The sequence below is a fragment of the Pteronotus mesoamericanus genome, unplaced genomic scaffold (assembly GCF_021234165.1).
Source record: "Pteronotus mesoamericanus isolate MK-2021 breed Mesoamerican mustached bat unplaced genomic scaffold, CSHL_Meso_final contig_25, whole genome shotgun sequence".
NCBI lineage: Eukaryota > Metazoa > Chordata > Mammalia > Chiroptera > Mormoopidae > Pteronotus > Pteronotus mesoamericanus.
In genome coordinates this window covers 16,913,691-16,928,887 of record NW_026555105.1, presented here as the reverse complement: position 1 = coordinate 16,928,887, position 15,197 = coordinate 16,913,691, and the positions used below count along the sequence as shown (strand labels likewise).

General features: G+C 51.3%; 1 protein-coding gene across 3 annotated transcripts in view; it reads left to right on the top strand.

The window, feature by feature from the left end:
• Nucleotides 1-222: 222 nt before the first annotated feature.
• Nucleotides 223-15,197, top strand: part of DLGAP4 (DLG associated protein 4) — a 126,326-nt gene continuing 111,351 nt past the window's right edge. For all 3 annotated transcript variants that reach the window (XM_054573795.1, XM_054573796.1, XM_054573797.1), the window contains exon 1: nucleotides 223-400. The gene's annotated coding sequence lies outside the window, so the exon portion shown is untranslated. The remainder of the gene's footprint in view (nucleotides 401-15,197) is intronic.

The following is a 15,197-nucleotide window of genomic DNA, read 5'->3' as shown; positions in this document are numbered from 1 at the left end:
AATGTGGGCCCACATGAGCTGGGAGGCCGAAGTGCTTAGAAAAAATAGTGTTGTACAAACACTTCGATTTTTATGATTGCTGCATGGTGTCTCCCTCCCCAGGGTTCCCAGGGCAAGCCCAAGCGCCTCGGAGTGGAGAGTGTATCCCAGGCACTTCCTAATCAACATTCTCCCCCATTTCTGCAGGTACTGGTGCCTTCCCTTCTGCTAGGTGCTTGGTGGTCCAACCCTGGTCACTGCCGACACTGGAGGGCCCCTGTCCCACACTGGTTGCTGCCAGCTCCTCTGAGTGCCTGGAGGGATGTGTGTGCCAGCCCTCGGTCCAGTGCCCACTCCTGAGGTGACGCCTGCTGGTTCCCAACTGGTTCCTGTTTTTCCTCTGCACGTAGCTCCCTGGTTGGTAAGTAACTGCGTCCACCGGCCTGGTCAGGGCTGCTCACCACCCACCTGTGCTCCGCACAGCTGGAAAATGCCCAGCTTTCCCCCCAAGTGATGCCAAAGTGCTGGTGAAGGGACCTCAGTGAGAGCTTTTATATGTCTGAGCTCAATTCATAGTTTAACTGTTTGTCTTATCCAGCCCTCCCAACACCCCAACAGGTGGGCATGGTAATGGCTTCTGTTTTACAGTCTCAAAGAAGGGAAGCCCCTTGCCTGAGGATGCACAAGCGAGCCCAACTCTGTCCACCTCAAAGGCCAGCCCTTGCCACACCCAACGGGCTGGAACAGTTGGCAACGAAGGCATGGGAATGCAAGGGGAGGGGAGCGCTGTGCTGGGACTGAGGCAAGGCCGTCAGAGTTCCTGAATCTTGGGGAGCCCGGTGGTTCCTGCCCCTCCAGCCTCTTCTGCCCACATTCCTCCAGTTCCCACCTGGACTGACCTCAACACAGCAGGGGGCTCAGGGCCCGGCAGCCTCTCTGACCACCCATCTGAGATGTTCAGCCCACCCCCGCATGCTCCACTCCAAGCCTGGTCCTGTCATCTTCCCCGCAACGATGATCCCAAGAACATACCCCACTGAGTGCCAGCACAGCGCCCAGCACTCCCTGTGTCCCTGCATCTCCTCCTACCGGTACCTCCTGTGGCCGCAAAGGCGTGACAAATCTAGGCTCAGATGAGTTAAGGGGCTTGCCCATGGTCACCCAGCTACCACTCAGCACTACATGGGACAGCTGTTTACAGTCTGCCTGTTCATGTGGCCTCTGCCCGCTCCCTAGGGTGAGAAGTAATTGCGTCATTCCCCGCTGGACAGCCAGCAATTGGCAAGTGCCTGGCATATAGTGGGTACACAGTAAATAGTTGTAGAAGGAAGGAAGAAGGGAGAGGAGAGAAGGCTTTCTCACCTCCCTCCACCTAGACGTGCTCGGGACCCCTGAGCCCAATGGCCTTTTCGCTGTTCACCCCAGAAAGCGTGCAGTCTGCTCAGGCCTTGAGCAGGGTAGCCAGCCCCTCTGGTCTCTGTCCTCTCATCTGCTAACAGCTGCCCAGCCTCCCTGATGAGATGGTTATGAGAAGCGAAAAGTCTTGTAAATATGTATCATATGCAAATGTAATGAGATAATTTAAAAACCCGTGAAATTCATTGTAGATAATGTAAGTAGAAGTGCTTCTTCAAGAACAAGGAGCTGCACTCTTGTGTGGTGCCAGCCTTATTATTAATAACCATGCAAACGGCCCTATTAATCATCTGCCCCCAACCCAGCACCCCTAATCTGTCCCCTGGCTTATTGTAGGGACTGCAGACAGCAGTCGCATTTGGCTGAGAAGCTGCCGCAGGAAAAGAAGTGATGAGGACGTCTCAGTCTGAGAGCTGTGGGTGTCTGTGGGATTTAATCCTTTGCACACCCTCCTGGTTGTGCCCTAGTTCCAGCGTGTCCTCCCCAGGGACTAGATATGTAACAGGAGCCACCTGAATAACTTGGAGCATTTCTTGAGCAATTTTATACTATGTGCCTGGCATTCACCAAGTGCTTCCTCCTCTTCGTCATCTCAGCTAAATTTCTGATGACCCTGTGGGAGGTTGATGGGAAGACCGAGACATGGGCCTGGGGAGAGGGCTCAGCTGTCAACATCCCAGCCTTTCCTGAAAATTGCTGCCATTCAGTGCCCACCTCTGCCCCCCAGGCCAGGCACAGCCAGAGGGGCAGGCCTGTGGCCACTGGGAACACAACGTAGCTGGCAGGGCGTGGCACGTGTGGCCCAGTGACGGAGAATGGGATTCCTTGGCACAAGCTGGGGGAGCAGCCGTCAGCGTGGTGAGGAAAGATGGAGGCCTGGGCGGCAGCGAGGGAGGTGTTACTGCTGCTATTTTGCTAACAAGCCAGTTATTTAAAGAACAGCCAGAGTCCAAGTTGGGAAATCGAATGGTGAATCTCCGTGCCCAGGACAGAGGTAGCCAGGGGTCCGGGAGCCTGGCTCAGTTCAGGCAGAGTAGCCACACTTTTATCTTTTTTTATTTGCTTATTGTTATTAATAATAGCAATAATAATAGCACTAGAAAAGTGGAAAATGGATCATCTTTGTGGAGAAAAGAAGCTGTAAGGATTGGTAAGAATTTCAGGAGTGGTTTCCTAGGGGCCGGTCTATTCATTGACCCAGGTGGTGGTTACACAACTCTTTGTTTCATGATAATTCATTCAATAAACTTTCCCATCTTATGTACTTCTCCGTATGTATTATATTTCACAGTAAAAAGGCTAGCAAGCCATTATAACAATAATAGTTAATATTTATTGAGCACGGACTAAATGCCAGGTTCTTGCTAAGCATTGTAGCTATCTCATTGAATCCTCACAGACTCTATTATTCTCCCCATTTTACAGAGGAGGAAAGTGAGGCTTAGGGAGTAAAGTTACTTGCCACGTGGCCAAAGAGCTCTCAGGTGCAGGAAATGGGATGAGAAACCGGACAGGCTGACTCAGGCCAGCATCACTGACCGTGTAGGAGGATCGGGGGCCAGAAAGTTCCCCCTAAAAGGGCTGGGTTCCTCCATTTGTTCCTCAGACATGTGTCAGTGCCTCTTGTATTTTTAAGGCTGGAAGGCCAGGCAGGTATCTGTCGCCATAGGCAGCAGGTGAGGCATCTGGGAGTGTGACAAGGGGTCAGAGCAGAACATATAGCCATTTAACAGGTGTTGAAGGATAGGAGTGTGTCATCCCAAGAGACAGGCCAGGGGAGGAGGCCAGGGATCATTCAAGGTAAAAAGAGGCCATCCGGGTGAGGCAGAGTCAAAGCTAACCTCTGAACTAACTGCATGTGGGCCTGAACTGCCAATTCCTGAGGACCTACTATGTGCTAAGCACATCCATTATCTTCCTGAATCTTCAGAACAACCCTGTGAGGTGCGTGGTATTGGTCCCATTTTACAGAAGAGGGGACTAAGCCCTCAAAAGAGGAAATGACTGACCCAAGGCCACACAGCCAGCAAGTGGTAGGGCATTCTGCCAGCTCTCCCTGGCTCCGGCGCCCTGTGTGCCTGCTGTGTGTGCCAGGGCCTCAGGAAGGCAGGCACCTGGCATGGAAGCTTGAAGCAGCCCACAACTGGACCCGGGTTCTACGGCAGATCTCTGGGTCTCTGAACTGGCTCTGGGGCGTGGCCTGCAGGGCGGCAGGCAGAGCGTGTCTCCAAGCCCTGGAACAGGGGTGCCTGCCCTGCAGACAGGGCCCCTGCCCCACAGGCGTTCCTGCCCTCCCGGGACATGCACTGAGGGCTAGCGCCTGCTAGTCTGTGCCCGTCACAGAGCACACAGCCTTGTGGGGGAGACAGGTATTATACGATCACTCTGACAAGTAAGCAGAGACCCCATCAGAGCCATGAAGGAAGTGAGCATGGCGATGTTATGAAGATGAACAGGGCAGGGGGCCTGAGTGACATGGAACAGTTAAAGATGCTTCTCTAAGGAGGTGGCATTTGAGCTGGGACCTGCAGGATGACAGGGACCTAGGCATGCTGGAAAGTGTTCACTGTAGCATTGTTGATAATAGGACGATTGGGAACCCACTTGTCTAACACAGGGGACTAGTTAATCCATTCCCTGCAGCCACACAGTGGCACCCACTGCAGCGGTTAGAAATCGGGCTATGAATCTAAATTTCCTGTTGTAGAAGGAACTTCATACTGTGTTACAGAGTTGAAAGAGAAGAGATTATAAAGCAGCATAGGTAGTGTGATATCATTTTTTGGTAAGAACTATGTGTGTTTCTGAAAACTTCACAGTGGTTCCTTCCAGGGCATGGGGACGTGGGAGATTTGTGTTGTCTTCTTAACACTTTTCTGGATTGGAGTTTTCCTTAGTGTTAGGACTTAGGAAGGGAAACGGGATTTTAGGACTTCCACAGTCCTGCCTAAAGCCGTTCTCCAATAAAATAAGAAACGATTGGGCTGGGGAGTCAACAGATCTGGGCCACACCTGAGCTCTACCACATCTTGGCTGTGTGACCTTGGACAAGTCACTTGCCCTCTCTGAGGCTGAGTTTTTCCTTCTGTGAAACAGAGACAAGAATAGCAGTGTCAGGGGTGCTTAGAGGGCTTTAGTGAGTTAATGCACGTAGAGGGCTGGAGCAGGCTCAGTGTTTCATCTCTGGGCACTGCTGCCGTTACCACCGCGACGGCCAGAGGTGACGCCTACTCTGCTCATCACGCCCTGCCTGGGCTCTCAGTGCTCACTGGCCCCCCAGGCTCACCTCTCCGCTCAGTTACTGAGAGTCAGACCCAGTTGAGGGATGAGGCGAGGGAGGCGGACAGCTTAGATGGGCATACACGGCCAGCACCACCCCCAACCCGCTGAGCCCCGAGCCCCAGCCACCTCCCCACCGGCTGACTTGCATTGCTCGGAGCACTCTCATGGGAGAAACTGTGATGGGGACATCCTGGCCCTAGATTTGCTTGTTTTTGATAAGCACGAAGCCTTCCCAGGAAGACAGATACTGCCTTACAGACACGGAATCTTAAATCTCAGACAGAGGAACTTACACTCATGAATTCAAACTCTGGGAATCATGGAATCTTAGTCATACATAATCCAGCAAGAGCAAACATATGCATTTTACAAATAAGTTCACCGCACTCTCTTGATAAATTAGAAACTGCCCAATTATCTATCAGCAAGAGATGGTTAAATAAATTATGGTCCTGCCAGACAATGGCGTTCTCAGAGGCTGTGGAGACAGTGCCATAGATCTATACTGTTGACATGGAAACGTGTCCATGGCTCATTGTTGAGGGAAAAATAGCAGGTTACAAAACAGTGTATATTATATGATCTCATTTTTGTTAGGAAAAATATACATAAATATATGCATGCTCCTGCCAGGGGAAGCATGCCGAAGGAAAACCATGATACTCTTCATAGGGGTTTCCTCTGGATGGTGAGATATGGACAGGCTCTATTTTTATTTTTATTTGTATCATTCAGGTACTTTTCAAGTACAAGTGACAGACAACCTAGCCCCAACTGGTTTAAACAAGAATGAAATATATTGGCTTGTAACTGTAAAGTTCAGAGGGAATGGTTTCAGGCTCAGCTGGATCCAGGGGCTCAGACGCTGTGACCAGGACCCAATTTCTCTCAACTGTTTCTCAGCTCTGCTTCCTCAGGGTTGTTCCCATGTTCTTATAGGGCTCTCGTATGGTAGATAAGATGCCTGCCCAAAGGACTATGCAAGACTTCTTCCCAGATAGCTCAAACTCAAGGTTCAAAGCTGAGTCTCAGCATTGATTGGTCAAATTTGGAGATGCGCCCCTACCTCAGTCAGTTGCTCTGTTTGGCAGCCTGGGCTCTGTACTACCTCCCAGCTGGGGATGGAGTCAACATCCCCAGAACTCCACCAGTAGAGAGTGGGAAAGGGCAGTTCCCCAAAACAAAATGTATCTGTAGCCTTAATAAGACCCAGCAGTGGCTACACACAGCAAATGCCCTCTCCTGCACTGATCTGAATTTCCCAAGATGTATGACCTTTATAATCAGCCAAAAAAATTATATCATTGAAAAGGATCCTGAGCACAGACTTTATAGTCAGAAGTACATCAAGGCAGCTTTAGGCTCTCGAAACCAGAATCTCTGAAGTGCTAGTCCGGCTCAGAAGACATTAGCCTTCTCTGCGTCAGAGCCCGTGCTGGCCCTCAAGGGTCTTGCAGTTTTGCAGGGAGTGGGAGGAGCTCGTAGATGATTCATCTGCAATGTGAGTGTGTGTACAGGGCCTGAGGGAACACAAAGGCCAGCGTGGGAGCAAGGAAGTCTTCCTGGAAAAGTGACACCTAAGCTGAGTAGCCAAGAAGAGTATAGGAAGACCATTAGTGGCAGGAGAAATATGTCAAGGGCATGTGGTAGGGGAACAAGCAGTGGATGAGCCATGGCAGGCCCAGACCACAGGGGCTTTGAATGCCAAATGAGAGCTTGGACTTGATCCTGAAGGCTGAGTCTTTGAGGGATATTGTGGGAGGAGCAAGCTCAGTCTGGCTGGTAATGAGAGCATAATCTTGTGGGGGGAGTGGTCAGGTCAGGGTCCCCCATGGGAAGGAGAGAAAAGACACAGTGGTCCCTCAAGGGGGCCATTGCTATCTGCTCTCTAAATTCTTTTCCACCATGGGTCGGAATTCCTGATCCCGAGGTGTCCAGCCACTGCTTGCATACCCTCAGAGATGGAGAGCTCACTCTCTATTCCTTCCACCTCTGGTTAGAAAGCTTCTTCACAGGATCAAATCCACAATCCTGCCACTGCCTAAGACACACCTACAACACTTCCTACTCACCTGCCACTGAGGTCTGTCTCCCAAATGACCTTCCAGGAGGGCTGGCAGGGACCCACATTTTCAGGTCATAGGGTTCCAAGACCTAGGAGCCCTGGGCGTCTGCACTCCCTGCTGGGAGCCTGAATGGAGGGGGACCGGCAGAAAGAGTCACATCACCCTGACAGCAGTGGAAGTGGTTAGGCCTTTGGACACACGTCTGCGTCAGTCAGTTCTCCAAATGCCCTTTACATTTTACACATTAGAAACTGCGGCTCAGCGCGGCCAGGCCGCTTGTGCAACGACACAGGGCAAGTTAGAGGAAGGTCTGGAACATGGACCCAGTCTCTTCCCCCTCTGCCCACTCCATGGCCCTCCTGCTCACCTCCTCCCACCCTTCGGGTGAGCCCTAGGCTGAGTAACTTCATCTACTCAGACTTGGGCAGCTTTTTTCCGGAAGCTCCAGCCAGCCCAGATCATCCCCTGATAACCTTCTAAATTTGGAGGCAGCCAGCAAAATCCTCATGAATCAAATGTTTTGTGAGTGTTTATTTTGACAGCAGCATTTTTTGTTTCTGATACATCAAAGCTGTGGCATGCACAAGCGATGTTTTATGGGTCGTCTCTAATAACTTCATCATGCCCCGAGGTCCCCATTTAATCATTCATTCTCACACTCTACAAACATTTATTAGCACCTACCATGTGCCAGGCACTGTGCTACAAAGATGCATTAGAGCAGCCCGTGCCAGGGGAGTTCACGATTCAGCCAGGGGAGAGGCATCTCCATCAGCGACAGCAGGTAATATGTGGCAAGTCAGAGGGAGGAGCCGAGCACTCAGGGACCTCTGGGGCCAGATCAACTGATTCTGTCTCTCTGAGCAGAGCCTTAAAGGATGAATAGGGGTTCTTCAGGAGCAACAAGTGGGAAGGGTGAATCTGGTAGAGGATCTGGGCTCTGGAAAGATATCACCTGCCTCCTGCTAAACTCTTAAGCCACAGGGCTTGAGGGTCGTCAGGGGAGAGGAGGCTGGAGAGTTCGGCCCAGGCCAGAGCTCGGAAGGCCTCAACCACTGGGCTGGGGAGTTTGCAATGATTTTGGGGGTAGAAGGGAGCCAAAGGCAGGGCAAATCTGGGTGTTAGAAACGTCCTTGCATTGGACTGGTGACAGTTGGGCATGGCAGTGCCCAGGGCAGGCCAGTGGGGATGGTGCAGGGAGGTGTTTACCGGGAGAGTTAACCAGACTGAGGGACTTCACAGCGCTGCAGAGGAGGAGGGAAAGGCTTAAGTTTGATCCTGGGAGGGGGTGGTGTGGGTTTGTGGGTGCTGTGGACCAGTGTCCAGATAAACCCTGCCAAGTCTGGGTCAGCGCCAGTGAGAGGGTCCCCAGGTAGAGCCAGCAGGGACCTCTTCAGCTGTCATGAGACTTAGAGCAGCAGCCCAGTGAGACCTGCACTGTCCCCATGTCCTTGCCGAAATGACTGGGGCAAGGCTCTTCCCCTCGTGGAGCCTGTTTGCTCCTCTGCAAAATGGAGTGATGACAGTATCTCCCCATGTGTTGTGGGGAGGGCCGGGAAGGGTGTGTATGGCTTTGCTCGGTGCCTGGCACACAGTAAGTGACTGGGGGCTGCTCTGGTTACTGTGGTCATGGGTGCAGAGGGGGCCGAGGGAACTGGGGTATGTCGCCTGCAGAGAGGAAACCAGAGACTTTGAGGGGCCTTGCTCCCTGCCTTTGTCTCTGGCGGGGAGGCAGAGTCTGGGTCTGCCGCTCACACCTGGGGGAAAAGCCCTGGGGAAAGAGATGCTAGCTTAGTAGGAAAACCTTTTGCATACAAATTGCTCATTCCCAACAAGTAGTAGTGAGCTCCCCATCACTTGACGTATTTTAAGTGACAGCTGCACCACAACCTGAGAGAAAACTCTGTAGAGTATTTGTGATTCAGCTGAGGATCTGGAAGGTTCTTTCTAGCCCAGAGAGTCTGATTTACTGCTTTTTCCTTCTCCAGGACCCAGCTTCTTCATTTGTGATATGGGGAATATAACAGCCCCTCTCTTAGAATTGGTTGCAAATTTAAGTGAAATCATTCAAATAAAGTGCTTAACCCAAATTTGGTTAATAACAAGAGCTCTGTGAGTGGCGGCGGCGGTTACGACCATCACTGATGTTATGCTAAATTCTTCTGTGTGTTACTTTCATCTGAGGGCCCCAGGTTGCTCATCTGCCAATCGGGTACTCCTACCTGCCTTTCAGGACCCAGTCTCCGCCCTTCTCATTACCACTGTCACTGTCTCCAACCCCCACCCCCAACCTCCAGGAGGTGATAGGAATTCCAGACCCTCTGGGCCCCTTTTAGCTCTTGCTTGAGTGAGAGTTGGCAGGATGGTGTGGCGGGCGCCATCCGCCTCCCATATGCTTCCTGCTATTTAGAGGAAAACTCTCCCCTCGTTCCTCCAACCGCACGGGCTGACATTTCCAGACAGACGCTGGAATCAGCTCTTCGGGGGATTGGCAGATAAATTTGGCCCCGGCCGTTGGGAAAATCTTCAGCCTTGCTGGGGACACGGCGCCCAGGCTCACTTGACTTCTGTCCACCCCGCGACTTCCTCTGGGGGGCTGGAGCGCTGTCCTACAGCCTTGCAGATTAGGGTAAGTCTTACCAGCCAAGCCTCCCCGCAGGAGAGCTTCTGGTCAGGGAGTTGTGGCTTCCAGCTTTGCGTTCAGAGGCAGCAGGAGCTTGCAAGAGGAAACAGTGTCTCCTCCCCCCATCACCTGCCCTGAGACCAAGACACCTGGGTGTTACTTCACTCACCTTGGCAGAGGAGCGGGTTTTGGATTAGAAACCTGAGTCCAAGGCTGCTTATGTCTCTGTGACCTTGGGCAGGTGGCTTCCCTTCTCTGAGCTCCTTTTTCTTCATCTGTAAAATGGGGGTGATAATAATAGAATCTGTCTGATTAAAAGCCCTTAGGATAGGTTCAGGTTCATGCTAAGGGCTTAACAAACTCTAGCCACTGTTACGCTCGTCATCATCATCACCATTATTATTTGGCCAAGAACAATGTCTGGCACGTAATAGAGGCTCAGTAAATATTAGTGTTTTTCTCTCCTCCTTTCTCACAGCTATGGCTACTTAGGGAATAGTGGGACACTTCAGGATTAGCTCAAATAGGGGTAACCAGAGGCAGAAATGCAAGAATAAGGGCATACAGAGGCTGTCATGTCCAGGGTGGAGTGGAGGTAGCCAGTCCCCTCTACACACATGCCTGTGTGCACACACGCACAACACACTCTGCCCCAAAGTTTCATTCACCCCCGCAGGAGTCTGGAATGCCCATCTGCTTGGATTCTGTTGGTGCTGAGATATAAAGCAACATCCTGAGGACATGAGACACAGAACAGCTTGGTTTTGATGGACGGAAGGGAGAGGAAGCCCTGGCTGGAGGCAGAGTTGGGGGAGGCTCTGGGCACCAACTGCAATAGGAGGGTTCAGAGAAACGCGAGTAGTTCTATTTGGCTAGAGTAGAAAGTGGGTGGCAGGAAGGCTCAGGAAGTGAGTTTGAGCTTCATTCAGCACCTCCTGATTGAGCCTGAGCCCCAGGCCTCATGCCAGGCATTGAGAGGAGTGATGGAGAAGATGGCCTTGCTTCCTGCCCTCAAGGAGCTCTGGTTCTGATGGCGGGGAAGGGTGTAAATGACAGGCATGTAAACAGTGAATTAACAGGATTCTCAGTTGTGCTCAGAGAGACCCGGGGGCTAAGAGAGGATGTGGCATGGAGTGGTGGAAATGGGTACCTGTTCCAGGCAGGGTGGTCAGAGGGGAACTCTCTGTGACCTGAAGTTGGAGCTGGCCCTAGGAATGCTGATTGGGGTAAAGAGTGGAGAGCAGAGGGAACAGCAAGGGCAAATTCTCTCATATTTCCTGGGAAGGTGGGGGGAGCCTGATCCTGGAGGCCTCGAATGCCAGCACCAGTCAGACTGCTCTCAAGGAAGGTCATTCTGGTGGTGGGTGCAGGAACTTTGGGGAAGAGACGGAAACCAGGAGATGGGTCTACAAAGACTGAGAGCCCGCTCTGCCTATATGCAGGCAGCCAGTGGGGGATTGTGGGTCAAGGAGAGGTGGGTGTGCAGAGCGGAGAGAGAGAACTTCACTGGGGTCAGGATCTGAACAGAATCCTGGGGCTTGAAACAGGTAAACTTTGAAGGGAGGATCTGGACTTGTGTGTAGAGGGAGGAGGTCAGGTAAGGGAGGAGACATCAGGGGAACTTAGAGCCAGACCCCAGAGCGCTCAGGAAGAGTCTTAGAGGAGAGCCACATGTTGGGTTGGGGGAGGGGCTTCCTCACTGCCCAGAGCTGCAGGCAGGAATGACAGCACACAGGTGGCAAAGTGAGCTCAGTGTGATGTACTACCTGCATTGAACCCAGAGGCCAATTCCAGTCCGTCTATGTACTGTGTGTCTTTGGGGAAAATCACTAACCTCTCTGATCCTCACTTGTTTTAATACTGAATCAGTTGGAATTGCAATTGTCTGCATGTAACAGAAGGAAAAAATGAGCATAATCAATAAAATATACCTAAAAAAATAACAGTGATATAAACACCAAGAAGGTTGTTATTCTTATATAACAAGGATCTCAGAGGCAGGCAGGCTGGGGCCAGAGCAGCAATGCAAGTGCATGATCAAGGGCCTAGATCGCTGCCAATCTTAGCATGTATCTTTCATTCTTGTGGCTACAAAATGGATGCTTCACCTTCAGATACTCTATCTGAATTCCAGACAAGACAAAGAAAGTAAAGACAACATGCTCTCTGCATCTGCCCTTCTTATCAGGAAAATAATAGACTTCCAAGAGCCCCTTTCAGTGGACTTTTGCCTATATCTCACTTGCCAGATGTGGTCACATGGCCACCCTAGCGGCAAGGGAAGCTGATGAAATGAACATTTCCAAATGGGCACTTCTGTCAATTAGGCAAAAGGAAAGAATGGCTAGCAGGATAGCTAGCAGGATCCCCTTTAAACTTTAAACAACAGCCCCTCACAGGGGCTGTTGGGAAGATTTTACAAGATAATTAATGTACCTGAAACATTTAACACCTAGAATAGAGCAACCTCTCAAAAATTGATGGCTGTCTTTATTATACTGCTCTACCTGCCTTTGCTCATTCGTTCAGCAAGCACGTATTGGGTTCTTGGAGCTGCATACAGTCCTGGAGACATGACAGGGGCCCTTTTGGCACTTACAATGAAACGGGGAACACACAGATTCCCTCCAGTCATTGTCATAAAGGGATTGGAATGTCCATTTATTTGTATCTTTTTTTTTTACTGCTGTGGTCCTATCACCTAGAATGGTGCCTGCCCCATATTAAGCACTCAATAAATAATCATTGAACAAATGAAACAATGTAAGAAATACTCATTAGGGGCCTAGTGTTGTACAAGGCTCTTTGGGTGGGATAGGGAATGTGGGTGACACATTGCCCCTCCCCACAGAGGAAGTGAGAAAAGAAAATTGTCACAGTCCAGACCCTGAGGTGGAGGCTGGGGACCTAGCACTGAACAGGAGTGTTGTGGCTCCTGCCCCCATTGAGCCCATAGTCTAGGGCCAGGAGCACTGGAGAAGGAGTCTGCAGGCCTGAGATCATATTTGTTCTCAGTGTCCTGGGGTAAGTCCTGTCTCCTCCCTGGGCCTTAGTGTCCTCACCTCTATGGCAGGTATGAGGGGCCCTGTGTGGGGTATCAGTGATTCAGTGGGTACTTCATGAGCCCCGCTCCTCTGTGTGTGTGGATGATACAGAGGCAGGTGGGCTAGATGCCAGCTTGCCACGTTAGGAGAGGAGGCAACTGTTGTGGGGGTGGGAGGGGATTGCATCTGAGCCCTTTGAAATCTCCTGGAGGCCTGGGACAGTGAGTAGTATGGGCTCTCTTTCGTCCTTACCCACTCCAGGATCTGGGCCTGGAAGCTTGTCAACAGCCAACCGACCTGGCGTGGATCTCCTAGCAGTAGGTGCGGGCAAGCAGAGGATGGCTGTGCTGCATCCCGCAGGTGAGAAGTAAGGACAATTATAGTTCACAGAGGTCTCCTGGAGGTGAGGAAGCAGCCTGAAATTTGACGGTGGCAATCTGGTTCTGTCACTTGCTCAGCTGTGTGGCCTTTGGCAAATTTCTTGACCTGTCTGAGCCTTGATTTCCTTATCAACAAAATGGGTATAATAACCCTTGCTTTTCCTACCCCTGAAAACCTTGACCTAGCACCTGGCCTGTAATAGGCAATCAGCATTAATAGTGATCATCATTGCCATTGTTACATGTTCATTGTTAGGAAGAGGGGAGGGACATTTACTGAGCCTCATTATGTGCCAGACTTGGTTCTGAACAGACAATCTCATTTTATCACAAGTCTGAGGAGGTGACTGTGTTCCCATTCATCAGAGGAAGACACTGGTACTCTGGTGTGCCTTGTCCTCCCCTTCTGCTGTCTCAGAAGTACTGATGTGCTGGCTCTGCTGGGGTCCCCCCTGGGCTAGAGCCCTGGGGGTCCTTGAAGAAGGCAGCTCAAGATGTTTGATGAAAATAGCCAGTGAGGTCAGAGGTGGAGGTGGTCAGGGTGGGAATCTAACTCGCATCAGACAGGCAAGCAGCCAATAGAAGGTGGCCTCCCGCCTCTGTATCATCTACATACTCAGGGACGAGTGGTGTGGGACAGGCTGAAGGGTCAGAAATGCCTTTTGTCTTTAGTCAATGTCTTAGGAACAGGGCAATGAGCCCAGCCCTTGAGATGAGGTGGCAGCAGGCCTGGCCCTTGCTGCCACTCTTGGCCGTGACATTCTGCCCAGTGGCATTCATTGCTTGTGTCTGAAATGAGGCCAGGAGTAAAGAAGAGAAGGCTTGGGAGGCTCTCCTGGCCTGGGGAGGTGGGTTTACCCAATCGAGTAGCCCCAGAAAGCCTTCCTGAGGGACCTTAATCTCTGGGTGAGAAATAAAAAAACACCTTTGGAATATAAAACTGCAAATGGAAATAGAAACGGAAGTAGCCCACTCTAGGCCTTACAGATAGCAAAAGGGGTAACTAGCTGGGAAATAGAGGTTTTCACTGCCACCCCAGCATGGAAGTTGGGGGTTTGGACACTGACCCTGGCGCTGGGCTGTTTGGATGCTCCTGTGAAGTTGCCCCGCCCCTGGTGTTGAGGGCAGGGGCGTTGTCCTTGGTGCTGAAGAGAGAGTTTGACCTTATCCCAGCCTCTGGGGGTGCTGTCCATGGTTCTGTCTTCAGAGGTCTCATGAATCATTTCCAGGACTCTGGGTTTGGGGGGACCAGCTCGGGGGTCCGAGGCTATGGCCCTGGCATTGAACAAACCCAAGCAATATCCGAGATAAGATCCAGGCATTCTTTTAGGAACTTTTTATTCATTATGTCATTCATCTCTTAGCATCTACCTATAGGCAAGGCACTAACATGTATCCCTGTTTTAGATGTGAGCAAAATGAAGCTTAGAGAATTTAAGTGACCTGGGCGCTCTATTTCTCTACAGCCCCATCTTCCTCAGTCATAATAGGAAGGTGTCTGCAGCATTACACAAACTAATGGTTGAGGCCGGGCTGGGGTGTCAATTACTAAACATATACTCTTAGGATCTCATGAGTTTTCCTGGAATGTGTGAGATTTGAGCCAGATCTGAAGGATGGTGTGTGGCTCAGGGACTGCATGGAAAAGAAGGGACTGCTTCTTCACTGAGCACCTGCCATGTGCCAGGCTCTGTGCTGGGCACTTGACAAATCTGATCCATCTACCCCCATGAGCACAGTGGGAGGAGTAACTGGTTTCACGTTACAGAGGTCAAAGGAGAGGGGAGAGACTTCCCAAGGTTACTTAGCTAGAAAGTGATGGAGTTGAGAAAAGCCTTAAGGACTGGAAACCACAGACTTGAACCTCAGGCTGGAAAAAACCCTGGGTGTCAACTGGTCCAGCCCAGAAAGGGGTGTGACCTGCTGGAGGCCATAGTGTCAGCCTCAGGACACAGGCTGGATTTGGCATCGTTCTCTCCCAGGACTGTGGCCACCACTCTCCCCTCACCGTGGGCCCGGACTCCAGGAGGATGAGACCATGTTGTGTCACAAACAGGGACTAGGTGTTAAAGGGAACCAGAATTCCAGCCCTGGATCTGCCATCTACAAGCTGCGTGGCTTCAGATAAGTCCCTTACCCTCTCTGGGCCTGTTTCCTGTCTCTAGCAGAAGCTGCAGGGCAGCTTTGAGGATCAGAGGAGATAACGGGTGGGAAAGAGCTTACAGGTCCGTTGTTGTTAGTAGAAATAAGACCCAGAGAAAGGAGGGAAGACCCCCAAGGTGGCACAGCAAGTATCAGAAGGGCCTAGAAATGCCACCCTGAGACTCCAGTGCCACTTCCCAGCAGGACTGGCAGTCAGGCTGGGGCAGCACCTGGCAGCCCCAGCTGACAGACATGCCTTCAGGCA